The following is a 14605-nucleotide window of genomic DNA, read 5'->3' on the forward strand; positions in this document are numbered from 1 at the left end:
GGCACAGACTTGAGAGAAAATGCTTGATCGATTCTTGAATGTGCAAGTGTTTTGTTTTACCTTTGCTTGATGTAAATAACTCATTTGTGACATCACTTGAATGATGTAAGCAAGTTAGGTAAAGGGCATTCCCCATAAAGTTGATTGTTGTACTGTTGCGTGTGCATGCAGCAACTTTACAGCCGTGGGAAGTTGACTTGTACAGTCACCACGGGAACTGGTGGCCATTTGTTCCCTCTGTTGTTCCTTTGATTCTGAAGAGTTGAACCACGTCCCCGAACTGAGACTTGTTGTTCTTTAAGTACTTGAGAATGTGTAACAGGTTCCTTATCTGGTTCTTATCAATAAGTTTGTTAGATCATCAAAATATAACAGGGATACATATAACCTATCATTCCTACTTCGCGATCGCATACGAATAACCACGATCGCGATGCATGTTACCTGGGCAGCAGAATATATTTTCCAAAATCGTGGGTTTTGTCCATTTTTCATCTGTTGTGCTAGAGACCTCAGATTTGAGCAATTTTTGAGGGGTTCTTCACGTGGTTGTTTAGGGTATGTGATCTTTACATGGTTTTGATTTTATTTCATGGTTTTATCATTGTTTTTATCATTAAATTAGAGAATTAAGTTAGAAGTTTGGGAAAATTTGTAAAAATGTTTCAAAAGTGTAAAATGATGATTTGAAGGATGAATTAATATCGGAATTTCATAATTTTGGTACGGTTGAACTCGTTTCGGAATGGGTGTTCGAGTTCTATAAATTTTATCGAGTTCCGAGGTGCAGCCCGGGGGTTGACTTTTTAATTTTAATTAAAAATCGAAACTTCATTATCCGGAATTTATTTCCTATGAGTTTTATGTATGATTTGAAGTTATTTTGGCTAGATTTGAGCCGTCCGGAGGGTGTTTCACTCGAGAAGGTTATTTTAGAGTAACGGTCTAGCTTCTTTGAGGGAAGTATCTTGCCTAACTTTGTGGGGGGAGGGGGAGGGGGAACTACCCCTTAGGATTTGAGTCATTTGTGCTAATTGTGTCATGTGAAGGCCGTGTACGCAAGGTGACGAGTATGTGCTCGGGCTTACTTATGGAAATTTGACCGTTTAGGGCTCTTAAGTTCTTACGTTTATTAGATATGAAGTTGTTTTGTCATGTTAATCCTACATTTACTAAATTCACCCTTACGTGTCTTATTTGGAATTGATTGCTTCATGTTCCACCCGTATTGCCGATTAAACTCTTATGTGCCTTAACTGAAGTTGTTGCCTCTTTTATTGCCATGCTATCCTTTCCGTAATTGGTTATCCTTAATTGAAATTATTATTATCTTTTCCATAATTGCTTTATCCTTAATTGAATTTGTTGTATCTCTTCCGTAATTGCTCAACCTTAAATGAAGTATTTTTAACCCTTTTCATTGTTGACTTATCCTTATTTGGAATCATTGATTCATGTTATCTCTCTTATCGTCAAATTGTATTATTGTGGAATTATTGCTATACTTTATCTCTACCCTGTTGAGTTATTCTTGTGAAGACTATTATTCCTTGTTGTGTTTTTCTTTGTGAGCACGTTCTACCATTTCTTTGTGTTATGAAGTTCCTGAGTTGATTTACTTGTCGTATCCTCGTGTTATTGTTATGTTGCTATTTTATTCAATGTTATTGAGTCGAGATCTATGCGTAGTTGTGATATTGAAACTGTTTTGAGGAAATATTGTGGCATATGAGCACATATTATGAAAGACATTTTGTTAAGTTGTTATGTTTTGGCATAAGTGTTATTGTTGAGAGGATTGTTTGGATGTTTGCACGAGGTTTCTGCCGTGCTATTGTTATGTTGTTTGCACGATATTTCTGCCGTGCTGTTGTTATTATTGATACGCATGCGTTGGTATAAGGTCTGAGTGTTGAAACATATGCGGTGAGATAAGGTGGGCTTGATACTCGTGGCTAGTAGGGGAACTACTTGAAGTCATGCGATGTGATAAGATGGGCTAAAGTGTGGGATACTATTTCAAGAAAAATAATTTTCAAAACTAAATGTAAAGACTCCCGCGGTGATATAAGGAAAGATCATGATTCATTTTATGATTTAAGACTACGAGGCGGTACCTCAGTAGTGACTCTTGTTGACATTTCCCCCTTCTTATGTACTTGTCTTTGATTGTCGTTTCCTTAGCATACTACTAATTCTTTTTCTCTGTGTTGCACTATTTGCTTAGTTCTGTGTAGCTAATCTTGTTGTACTACTCATTGTTTCAATTTCATTGCTGTCTTTACTACACTGTACATTTTGTGGTGCTCTTTTCTTATGTGCCATTCATTGTCTCTACACTAACTTATTGACTTAAATTGTGGTAGAACACTTGCACAATCATACACGTAGATAAATCACCCATATCGATCTAAGAAGATGAATCCTAATGTTTTGACCATTTACATGTACCCCCGTGTACTTGCCTTATGTGTGAGAGTTATCCTGTTGGCATGTGAGTTGCCCATGCAGTCATTAGTCATTATTATTGTTGGCACGTGAGTGGTCTGTGCTGATATTAGATATTGTCACTCCTAGGGCAGTGATGTTATGAATTGTAATGTGGGCATAAGATGCCAAGTGATTAGGGTTCACGAATTGGGACCCGTGATTTGTGATTTTGAGGTTTGGTACCTCGTGGAAATTCTTGGATAACCCTAGTGTGAAAGAGGTTGTTCCTACTGAGTTGTCACTTGTCTTTGTTTATTTGGTTTCACCAAATTTGAATTGTGTTCAACTCACTCTACAGTGTTATTACATGTTTGTTCCCTGTTGTTAATTGTTGCTTTTAGCTTCCTATTACAAGCATTGAATTATTATTGTCATCATGCCTAGCTTTATTGAGACATTGCTCCCTGTTAGTCCTACATTTATACTAGTTCAGGTTGTTTAGTCCAGTGGGTGTCTTGACTATTCCTCGTGGCTACTCCACCGAGTTTAGTCTTAATACTTATTGGGTACCGCTGTGGTGTACTCATACTACGCATCTGCACATTTTTTGTGCAGATCCAGGTGCCTCGAATTTTGTTGATTATTAGCTAGCTGGTCGAGCATTGCTGTGGAGACTCAAGGTAAACCTGTCGTCACGTTCGCAGGCCTTGGAGTCACCTTATGATATTGTCATTATAGTGTTTAATTCTATTCCGAACAGTTGTATTTAGGGATATTCTAGCAAACTCAGTAGAGCTTATGACTTGTACTACCAGTTTTGGGGTATTGTATTTTGAACTTAGGGCCATTGGTTTTATAATTAAAATTTCAGTTTCATACTTTGTAGTTGTTCTGGTTAAATAATGTCTTTAATTCAGTAAGTGTTAGGCTTACCTAGTCTTAGAGACTAGGTACCGTCATGACATCCTACGGAGGGAAATTTGAGTCTTGAACTTTTTGGGTATTCTATTCAGACAGCAACATAGATGCACTTGAACTTTTTGGGTATCACCACTTCACCAGTTTTGAGATTGGTGACAGTGCAAGATTTGGACAAGAACTTCACTTCATTTTCCCTTATCACAGATTTGAGACACACGCAACAAGCTATAGTTCAAGCCATTCACATGGTACACATTTTCAATTGCATGGGAGAATGTTTTGCCAATTTTGCCAACACCAAGAATATAGCCCTTCTTGCCATTTTCAAAGAACACACTCCCACCTTGGAAGGCCTAGAGTGAGAGGAAATCATCCATTCTTCCAGTCATATGCTTAGAGCAGCCACTATCCATGTACCATTTTTTGACAGCTATCTCTCACTCCAGCCTGCACACGAAATCACTGATTAGACTTAGGAACCCAAGCCAGCTTGGGTCCCTTATAATGATAGAACGGGCGGATCAAACTTCTTTTTGCCCATGCAGGAAATATATATTTTCCTCTTAGAGGACCAGGTTCCTCAACAGTATGTTTCTTTTCAACAAAAACTTTGTTTTTCTGTAGAGACTGAATTTTAACTTTACAAGAATCCTTGTAATGATCAATTTGACCATAGTGAGTGCACAACCAATTATCAACCACAGTTACATACTTGTTATGGGTATTAAAGGAAGTTTAAGCCTTTTGGAACCCGATTCCTTACCTGTTTCCACCATTACTCTTGTACATAGATGTTATTACATCAGAGGACCGGGTCCATTTAAGTGCCTTATCAAGATCATTTTTAACCCTTTTCAGATCCTCCTGAAGTTGTCTATTCTTTTCAAGCTCAACAGCAAGACTTCTTTTAACTTTCTTAAGCTCACTATCAAGCTCAAGTTGAACCTTACTAGCCACTTCTTTACCCTTAGGGGTGCCTATCCATTTTTTCGTTTGGTTTTTCATCAAGGTATTTTCTCTAGTTACTTCTTCTACTTGTTCCTTTAAGTCTACAATGGAAACTACCATATCATCTCTCTCTTGTTCTATGTCACCAATTTCTTCAATTAAAATATTTTCTCATTAATGAGGCTATGATAGGCATCAATCAACACATTTGCTAAGGACATCAATTTTTTCTTAGAGTAAGTTTTCAAATTTCTTTGAACATCAAGAAAACTTACCTCATCTTCGTTCTTGTCCTCATCATCATCATATTTGGCCATGAGTGCAAAGCTTGACTCATATTCTGAAGATCCATTATCAACAACCATCACAGATGTATCTCTTTGGTCATCTTCACCTTCAGATTGACTGGAGGAATCTCCTCCGTCAGCCAGAGCTTGCTTTACCATGTTGTCAGCAACATCTCTTCTTTTGAACTTTCTGTCAGAGACCTGGTTCCACTCAGCTGCCTTTTCAGTGTTGATTTTGTAATGATTATGCTTATGAAGAGGACAATATTTAATGAAGTGTCCAAGCTTTCCACACTTATGACAGCAATCATTTCCTTTGAAGTTCCTGCTGGAACTTCCTTTCGTTAGGATCCCACCATTTTTATGAATCATCTTTTGAAATCTTCTAGTGAGATACGTCATGTCAGATTCATCACTACTTGAGTCATTGTGGGTAGCTTTGAGAACCACGTTCTTTTCCTTCTTGGGCTCTCTTCTTTCAAGATCTTTCTTTCTCTTCATCTCATAGATTTGAGATATCCAATGAGTTCATCAATGGTCATCTTCTGCAGATCCTTGGCTTCAGTGATAGCATTCACTTTACTTTCCTAGGAACTGGTAAAACACTAAGTATTTTTCGGACCAGCTTGTTTCTTGGGATGACTTCTCCAAGGGAGTGAAGCTTATTGATAATGGAGGTGAAACATGTGTGCATATCTTGAATAGACTCATCCTCCTTTATCTTGAAAAGCTTATACTCAGTAGTAAGCATATCAATTTTGGACTGCTTAACCTGAGTAGTTCCCTCATGGGCAGTTAGAAGAGCTTCCAGATCTCCTTAGCAGACTGATAAGTTGAGATGCGGTTGTATTCATCTGGTCCGATGCCACAAACAAGAATCTTCTTTGCCCTAAAATTCTCTCAATAGCCTTTCTATCAGCATCGTTGTACTCTTTTCTTATTTTTGGGACTGTAACTGTTCCCTGACCAACAGTTTTCATGGGAAAAAAAAGTCCATCACAGATTACATCCCACAACTCTGAGTCCCCAGCCATGATGAAGTCATGCATTCTTGTTTTCCACCAACCATAGTATTGACCGTTGAATCTTGGTGGTTTGTACGTTGATTGTCCTTCCTCGAAGTCTGGTGGAGCAGCCATGTAGATCCTTTCTAGGTTTTAACTTTTAGAAAGAACCTGCTCGGATACCAATTGATAGAAACCAAGAGTCCACCAAATTGTATAGAGAACCAGGTTCTCTACCAGTTCCCATATTAAGCAACATACTGTAAAACCAAACTATATAGGGAACCATGTTCTCTATCTATTCCCACAGTAAATCGGCAGTAAATAAAAAACACACGAAATTTACGTGAAAAACTCCTTGCTCAAGGGATTAAAAATCACGACCTACCCAGTAGGATTTCAACTCCACTAAACCGAGCAAACTTCAGATTACAACCTATTGCAATCTAGGAATTAAAATCTCAATCCCTCTCCCCCCCCCCATCCCTTATAATAACTCTATTGTAAGCCCTTTGCAATAACTTTATTACAAAGAAACAAACCTTGACTAACTCTAGTAAAAAAAAACTAAACCAAACAGTGGTTAAAATCTGTCCTACAAAGACGCTTTTTGAAAGTAGTGTATGATTATAAATGAAGAACAAAATAACAAAGACTCAAAAAACTTAAAGACTTAAGATATCTTCAATCTTTGGATCTGGTCCTTGAGGTTGCAGCAACTTTGTTCTTGAGAGAGATGGTGGTTAGCACTTGAGAGAATATGATTTTTGGATTTGTAAGTGTTAGAGAAAATGAAATCCCTTGCCTCATGTTGACAATATGTGTGTGTGATGTCATCAAGGATGATGCAATAAAGTGTCCTTTAGTTTGGCCTTAGCAAGATACAACTGTGCTGCTGTACTGCTGCCAAACGGTACAGTGCAATAGTGACGAGCGCAAAATACACACTTAAATTGTGTTCGCTAATCAAAGATAGTATAGTATAATATCGTGCCTACAAGGATTGGATTTAAATAGTATTCTCGTAGTTTCTAGCTTGATTGCTATCCAGGAGGATCAACAGTTGAGATTTATATGATCAATAATAAAATTTAACTAAGAATCTAAAATCAACAGTTATTGACTAGTGACTATCGAAATAAGGAATAAACAATTAAGGTTACCAGTGGAATAGGAAAGGGTTTTGACAAAATAAGTGCAAGATAATTGTTCGGGATCTAACTCTAGATAATTCACTTCCAATGTTCAAGTGAGTCTCTCGAATTCACTCTATTATTAATTCAAACGTTCGCAAAAATGCCTCTCTCGGTTAAGTCTTAACCTCACGAGATGAACCAATTTAAGCACTGTGAAGATATGCAAGAATGCGTAGTTGATCGGTCCTAGGAAAACCTCTTTTGATTTTCCTCCTAACTAGGTTTAATCAATGATTCAACTAGCCTCTTTCGATTACTTAGAAGAATCTATGAACTCAACGAACAATATAATGCAAAGATATCACAAGTTATGCCTCTCTCGATTACATTAACTTATGAATATACATGCAACAATTAAATCTTCCAAGTCGATTCAAATACATAAAAATAGAGTTATAATCCACAAACAATCATCAATACACCAAATCCATCAAAACCCAAAAGGAACTACTCCATAGACATGGAGAAGTTCTTCACAAATATAACTAAAGTATAGGAAAATATAAATTCAATCCAAACCCGGATCTTGAGTGAGGAAGGAATGGTGAAAGCTTTGTTCTTGTATTCGTTCCAAGCCTCCTTAGGTCGAAAATGAGTCAAAAGTCGCAAAAATGGTATTTTTCTGTGTATTTAAGCCATCCCCCGATAAACCCCATACGAATTTACCCCTTTTTAGCAGAAATGGGAAATTACTCTAACATTTTTGTGCTAACGCGTCGCCCCATGCGGCGCGCTTGTGGAAACTTCCAGAACGATTTGCAAATTGATTTTTGGGTATAATTTGCACTGCCGCGGTGCCCCATACGGTGCGACTGTGCATTTTTCTTATAGTAAGTTCGTTTCTCCAATTTGTGACATCCGGACTTGGTCCCCGACCCCCGAACGCGATCTCGGTTTGATCCCTTGGGCCTCTACTCAGACTTCAAAGCTCCAAATAGCTCGAATTTGCTCTGCAACATCTAAATAACTCGGAATCACTGCTACAGGGCATAAAACACACAATAAGTGCAAAACACTACTAATTAAAGCTCAACACAAGTAAACTGCAGTGAATTAGAGTGCAATAAGCGACTAAAATACGGGATTATAGCCTACCATCAACACCCCACACTTAAACCATTGCTCGTCCTCGAGCAATCAAACTACACTTCACATACACACGAGCTTTTTAAACAACTCCCATAACTCATCACACCAAGAATAATCGAAATAGATTAAGCACAATACCATAATATCCTCGCCTCAAGGTTTGACTCAAAAGCGCCACACATTTTGTTTTTCAAAACTAACTTACTTACTCTAACACAGAGATCAATGACATTACCTTTCCTTCGTAAATCAAGTTCCCTCACATAACAATAGAGAGTGGTTCCAAAAATAATAAAGTTTAAGAACAATTAGGAACTCAAGATAGAAAGAATTCACTTACTCTCAGAAGTAATATTCATGTGCCACAAAAAACGTACCATAAGCTTGCCCGTAATGTATTACTCTACTAATTGAGCTCATTCAGTCAAGGATCAAGTAGGACTTTATTTGGTTGTAATGTAGGATACGGGATGGGTAGGATACATTTGGATATATTGACTACACTTCCCTAAGCACTTTAATACATACAATTGACCGTTCAAAATTCCACACTTTTGTCAAACCATAACTCCACCCTTACATCAATATATGTCAACTCCCAACTTCTTTAAGCACAAAAACATTAAGAATTACCACGAAATTTCAAGTGGCTCTTACTTTTTCAAAACAATGCACATTTCTCCTTAATTCAATAGCTCCACTCAAAAGCCAAACCAACACCCCACACTTTAACTTTTACAAAGTTTATAACAATTTCTCAATTCAAACAATTAGGTAAGTCTTGTAATATGGTTGCCAAAGGAACAGGATTACAAGTTCAAAGGGGTCAACTAGGATACATAAGAATTAGGTGGTTAACAACATATAACTGGCTCAATAAAGAAATGCCTATATCACTTTCAAGACTGAATAAAACTACTATTTCGCTTTGCAAACACACGGGGCAAGTTCTAGACATTAAATGAAATGCACAGAATACCCAAAACCTTATATACACATGACACATAACTCACTCAGGATCGGACTCATCAAGACACTCTAGTCAAAGCAGTTAAGAAAGTTAAGATCATACAATTTAAGGTACTTATACAAGAGTCAAAAACTGAGCCTAAGCGTCACAACTAAAGCACTTATTATTCTCTAGGCATAATAAAGTTAAGAGATATTGCTTTCATTTAAATCACAGCACAAGATTTCCTACTCCTAAAAAAAATAAAACTAACTACACCCGGTTCAAACAAAACCCTTGAAAAAGAACCGCGGCACAAAGAAAAATCAAGGGGGAATTATTATACTACCTAGAGAAAATAATATTTTTTTTCTTCGACTTAAAAAATTTCAATCAAAAGAAACGAAAACACACACAAGAAACGAAAATAAATAGTTATTTATATATTTACATACCTACCGCCACACTTTAAATTGTGGCATGTCCCCATGACACACATATAAAAAGCAAGAGATAAAGAAAACTTCCCGGAACATCTAGTCGGGGTTTGAGTCGAATTTGGGCTCCATTCCTTGCGCCCAAACTAATGCACATATCCATGCAGACAACTTCTTCTCGGCCTTCTTTGGGTATACCCCACACTTATCTTTCTCACTTACCGCAGCCTTCTCTTTCTCACCCTTCACTTTCCATTCAACACTCGTAGCTGGTTTGTCCTTTTGTGCCCCATTTGCTATATCCATCTTGAAAGTCACAGTTTCCTCACCCACTGTAAGCATGAGTTTTCTACCTTGTATATCTAATATAGCTCTACCCGTCGCTAAGAATGGTCTTCCTAGGATGAGGGGGACCTCCTAGTTCTCCTCCATCTTTACCACTATATAATCTATAGGAAATATAAACTTGTCTACCCGAACTAAGACATCTTCAACTATTCCCTCGAGTATTAGAGTCGTTTGGTCTGCCAGCTGCTGAGATATTGGTGCAGGCCTTATATCTCCAATCTCCTTCTCCATTTCCTATAAATAGATAGAGGCATTAGATTAATTGAGGCACCAGAATCACATTGAAACTTATCAAAATTAGTAGTGCCTAAAGAGCAAGGTATGGTAAAACTCCCTGGATCTCCATACTTTTGTGGGAGTTTGTTTTGCAATATTGTACTGCAATGCTCTATGAGCTTGACCACTGAGGTCTTCTCTGTTTTCCTCTTCTTTGTCAGGATCTCCTTCAAGAACTTGGCATAAGCCGGCATTTGTGAGAGCACTTCTGTGTGGTAGGTTTACATGAACTTGTTTCAGCACATCTAGAAATCTCTCAAACTGCTTGTCTAGTTTTCTCTACTTAGCTTTTGGGGAAAGGCAGCGCAGGCATATGCTTGCTCGCCTCGGGCTCTTCCCTTCTCGATTTTCCTTCTTTCTTATTTTCGACACCATTCTTCAGTTGTTCCCTGCTTTCTTTTTCATGTCTCATATCTTTTTGGATTGGGGTGAGATCTTTCAACTCTTGCTCACTTCTCAAAGTTACAACATTTACTGTCTCTTTGGGATTTCTTTCTGTACCAGCCGGGAGTGTTCCTGGGGCTCTCTCAGACATTAGAGTAGCTAAGTGACCAACCTGTTTTTCCAGTCTTCGAAAAGATGTACCCAATTCTTTGATAGCTGCATCATGGGCATCAAGCCTCTCATATGTCTTGATAATGAAGGTCTTCATAATATCTTCCATGTTGGATTGATTCGACTGTGGAGATTGATACTGCTGCCTCTGCTAATTCTGAAAACTTGGAGCTCCTTGTCCCTGGAATCTGGGATTGTTTTATTGCCATGCATTTGCAGTACCCCCAGGTGAACTCCATGAAAGGTCGGGGTGCCTCTGACCCATTGCGTTAAAATTATAGTTTCTTACAGCATTCACTTCCTCAGTTAAGGCTTGACACTTATGAGTAGGGTGTCCTCTTCCACATATATCACAAGCTGCATGGTGTACATTTTGCACGAAGCTACAATTAACTTTCGTATTTCTTGACCCATAGCATCAAGCTGTACTTGCACAAATGTAGTAATATCATCTTGGTGTACACCTGTTGATTTTCTTGTTTCCACACTCTCAGAGGGCCACTAATTAGCATCTTCGGATAATTTATCAGGAATTGTAACTATCTCCTCTGGAGTCTTCTTCATAAAAGGGCCTCCAACTGCATTGCTCAAAGTTCTTCGCGAGGCCGGTGTCAATCCATCCCAAAAATCCTGGAGTTGCATCCAGAGTTCAATTCTGCTATGTTGACACCTTCTAACTATCTCCTTAAACCTCTCACATGCTTCAAAAACAGTTTCATTCTCTTTCTGGCAGAAGTTCTGGATTTCTCTTCTAAACTTGCTCGTCTTAGCTGAGGAAACATATTTATCACGAAATTTTCTGGTCATTTCCTCTCATGTTCTAATTGATCCATTTGACAAGCTTCGAAGCCACTTCTTCGCATCCTCTTTAAGTGAAAAGGTACATGCCCTTAAGTACACTGCATCTTATGACACCCCATTGTATTGAAAGGTGTGCATAATCTCCTCGAAGTCCATCAAATGCGTTTTTGGATCTTCGTTCATCTTCCCTCTGAAAACGCAATTGTTTTGAATGCTTTGAAGCAAACCTTGCTTCAACTCAAAATTATTTGTTGCAATTAGAGGTGATCTAACACTTGACAATCCTTGATTGTAGACAGGTCTGGCATAGTCACCCAATGCTCTACCAGGCCTTGGTGCTGCATTCTCGAACTGGTCTTCAATCAATGGTTGATTTAGATTGAATCTTCGACCCCTATTATCTTCGACAGTTTCCTTAGCAACTCTATGGGCTGCCTCGGCTGCTATCCTTACAGCTGCCTTTATCTCATTGTCATTGTTATTAGCCATGTGTTCTTGGGTTGAAGGTTGCCCCAAGAACCTTACGGTGAACTCGTTCTCCTTCCTCAGTTGCCGCAAGTGTTTTTCCAATTCCGGTTTATAGGGTATTACTTCTTTAAAAGAAAATCATGTCATACAACAGGGACTTAACCTATTGCCTGCACACGGAGGAGAAACCCGTGACTAACAAAATAAAAGTAAAAATAAAAATAAATTCCTGAATTAGCACTACAAACTATTTCAAACAATATTTATTGCCAATCCCCGGCAAATGCGCCAAAATTTGACGAGCGCAAAACACACTTAAATTGTGCTCGCTAGTCAAAGATAGTATAGTATAATATCGTATCTACAAGGATTGGATTTAAATAGTATTCTCGTAGTTTCTAGCTTGATTGCTATCCAGGAAGATCAACAGTTGAGATTTATATGATCAATAATAAAATTTAACTAAGAATCTAAAATCTACAGTTATTGACTAGTGACTATCGAAAAAAGGAATAAGCAATTAAGGTTATTAGTGGAATAGGATAGGGTTTTGACAGAATAAGTGCAATATAATTGTTCGGGGTCTAACTCTAGATAATTCACTTCCAATGTTCAAGTAAGTCTCTCGAATTCACTCTATTATTAGTTCAAACCTTCAGCAAAACTCTTCTCTCGATTAAGTCTTAACCTCACGAGATGAACCAATTTAAGCACTGTGAAGATATGCAAGAATGCGTAGTGGATCGGTCCTTAGAAAAACCTCTTTCGATTTTTCTCCTAACTAGGTTTAATCAATGATTCAACTAGCTTCTTTCAATTACTTAGAAGAATCTATGAACTCAACCAACAATATAATGCAAAGATATCACAAGTTATGCATCTCTCGATTACATGAACTAGTGAATGTAGATGCAATAATTAAATCTTCCAAAATAATTCAAATACATAAAAATAGAGTTATAATCCACAAATAATTATCAATACACCAAATCTATCAAAACCTAAAAGGAACTACTCCATAGACATGGAGAAGTTCTTCACAAATATAACTAAAGTATAGGTAAACATAAATTCATTCCAAACCCGCATCTTGAGTGAGGAAGGAATAATGAAATCATTGTGCTTGTGTTCTTTCCAAGCCTCCTTAGCCCCCTTAGGTCGAAAATGTGTCAAAAGTCCCGAAAATGATATTTTTCTGTGTATTTAATCCATCCCCCAATAAACCCCGGAAAATTTACCGTTTTTTAAGCAGAAATGGGAAGTTACTCTAATATTTTTGTATTACCGTGCCGCATGTCGTGCCGGCCCAAGCGGCGCGCTAGTGAAAAATTCCAGAACTATTTGCAAATTGATTTCTGGGCATAATTTGCATGCCGCGGTGCCCCATGCTGTGCGACTGTGCATTTTTTTTAGAGTAAGTTCGTTTCTCCAATTTTTGACATCCGGACTTGGTCCTCGGTCCCCGAAGATGATCACGGTTTGATCCCTTGGGCTTCTACTCAGATTTCAAATCTCCAAATAGCTCGAATTTTCTCCGCAATATCTAAATAACTCGAAATCACTCCTACACGGCATAAAACATACAATAAGTGTAAAACACTACTAATTAAAGCTCAACACAAGTAAAGTGTAGTGAATTAGAGTGCAATAAGCGACTAAAATACGGGATTATAGCCTACCATCAAGCAGCTTGCCAGACGGTACAGTGCAACAGCTTTTACAGCTGTATAATTGATTGCACGACGACCAGGGCACTGATTCCTATTTGTTCCCTCTGTTGTTCCCTTATTTGATTTCATTGAGAATTGAACCAGACATCTGACTAGTTACTCTGAACGCAAGGAAATTAATTGTATCAATGTTCCTTATCTGGTTCTCTTATGAAGTTTGTCAAATCATCAAAATAAAAGATGCATAACTTATCACACCTTTTTTCCCCTCTCAGAATTTTCTCTATTTTTTTAAATCAATTATGCCGTATGGTGGCATGGCCCTATCATTCAACCAACGAAGAGTACAAAAATATGCAGGGACCTATGTTGTTACCTCGCACAATAGGAGGCAATGGCTACCCTTATTTACTAACTATTTTTTGTCCTTATGCATTAGTTACAAAAACAAAAATGCCCTGTGCAGTTTGGCATATACACCATTTGCTGAATTTTCTCTAGTAGTTTGAAAATTATTTTCTAGAACTGAGTGCCTGGAGCCAACTTACTTTCCCTTAATAATTTGAAAATCTGGCTAACAGTTTTTCGAAGTAAGAGTTCCAATTTCCAAATAAAGCTTTTTGTTTAAGAATATTATTATCCAATCTAAACTAAATTATATGAGATTTTTGTTGGAAAATGGCAATCCAAATACAAACTATTTTCAGAAAACTTAGTCATTTTCTTTATTAATAATTTTTGGAAAAATTAAGTTTGCTAGTTATCAATAATTGGCTACAACTAAGATTTTATGAAAAGAAATAAGTAGTATCTGATTTATATCACTTTATTGCTCTTGCTTTTCAGGTTGAATGCTTTAGTTTGACTTTAGGGGTCGTTTATTTGGTATTTTAAGAGATACAGTCTTCACATAAAAATCAGCATTAGTTTATACAATCGGCCACATTAGAGGATGTTTTTTTCTTCTTTCTCTTCATGTTGTGGGATGAGATAACAGATTCAAAACTGTGAAATTAATGTTGGATATTCAACATCTTTTTAGGCTTCATGCTAAATCACACTAAAGTAATTTTTTTGTTTTTTAACTTTTTTGAAGAATCATACCAAAGCAACAATTAAAAGATTAAAAGAAATTACAAAGGCAGTAAAAATAATCCAGACTTAGTACCAACTAAACATTATTCCATTTAAAAATTTCCATAAACATTTCTCACTTCTTTATTTTG

At 37.4% G+C, this 14605-nt stretch overlaps 1 non-coding gene across 1 annotated transcript; it reads left to right on the top strand.

Annotated features, from left to right (window-relative positions):
• The first annotated feature begins 11092 nt into the window (after positions 1-11092).
• LOC142172243 (small nucleolar RNA R71) lies at positions 11093-11199 on the top strand. The gene has a single exon (XR_012701617.1). It is a non-coding gene; the product is annotated as a small nucleolar RNA R71 (small nucleolar RNA).
• The last annotated feature ends 3406 nt before the right edge of the window (positions 11200-14605 follow it).

The sequence above is a fragment of the Nicotiana tabacum genome, chromosome 17, assembly GCF_000715075.1.
Source record: "Nicotiana tabacum cultivar K326 chromosome 17, ASM71507v2, whole genome shotgun sequence".
Classification (NCBI taxonomy): Eukaryota; Viridiplantae; Streptophyta; class Magnoliopsida; order Solanales; family Solanaceae; genus Nicotiana; species Nicotiana tabacum.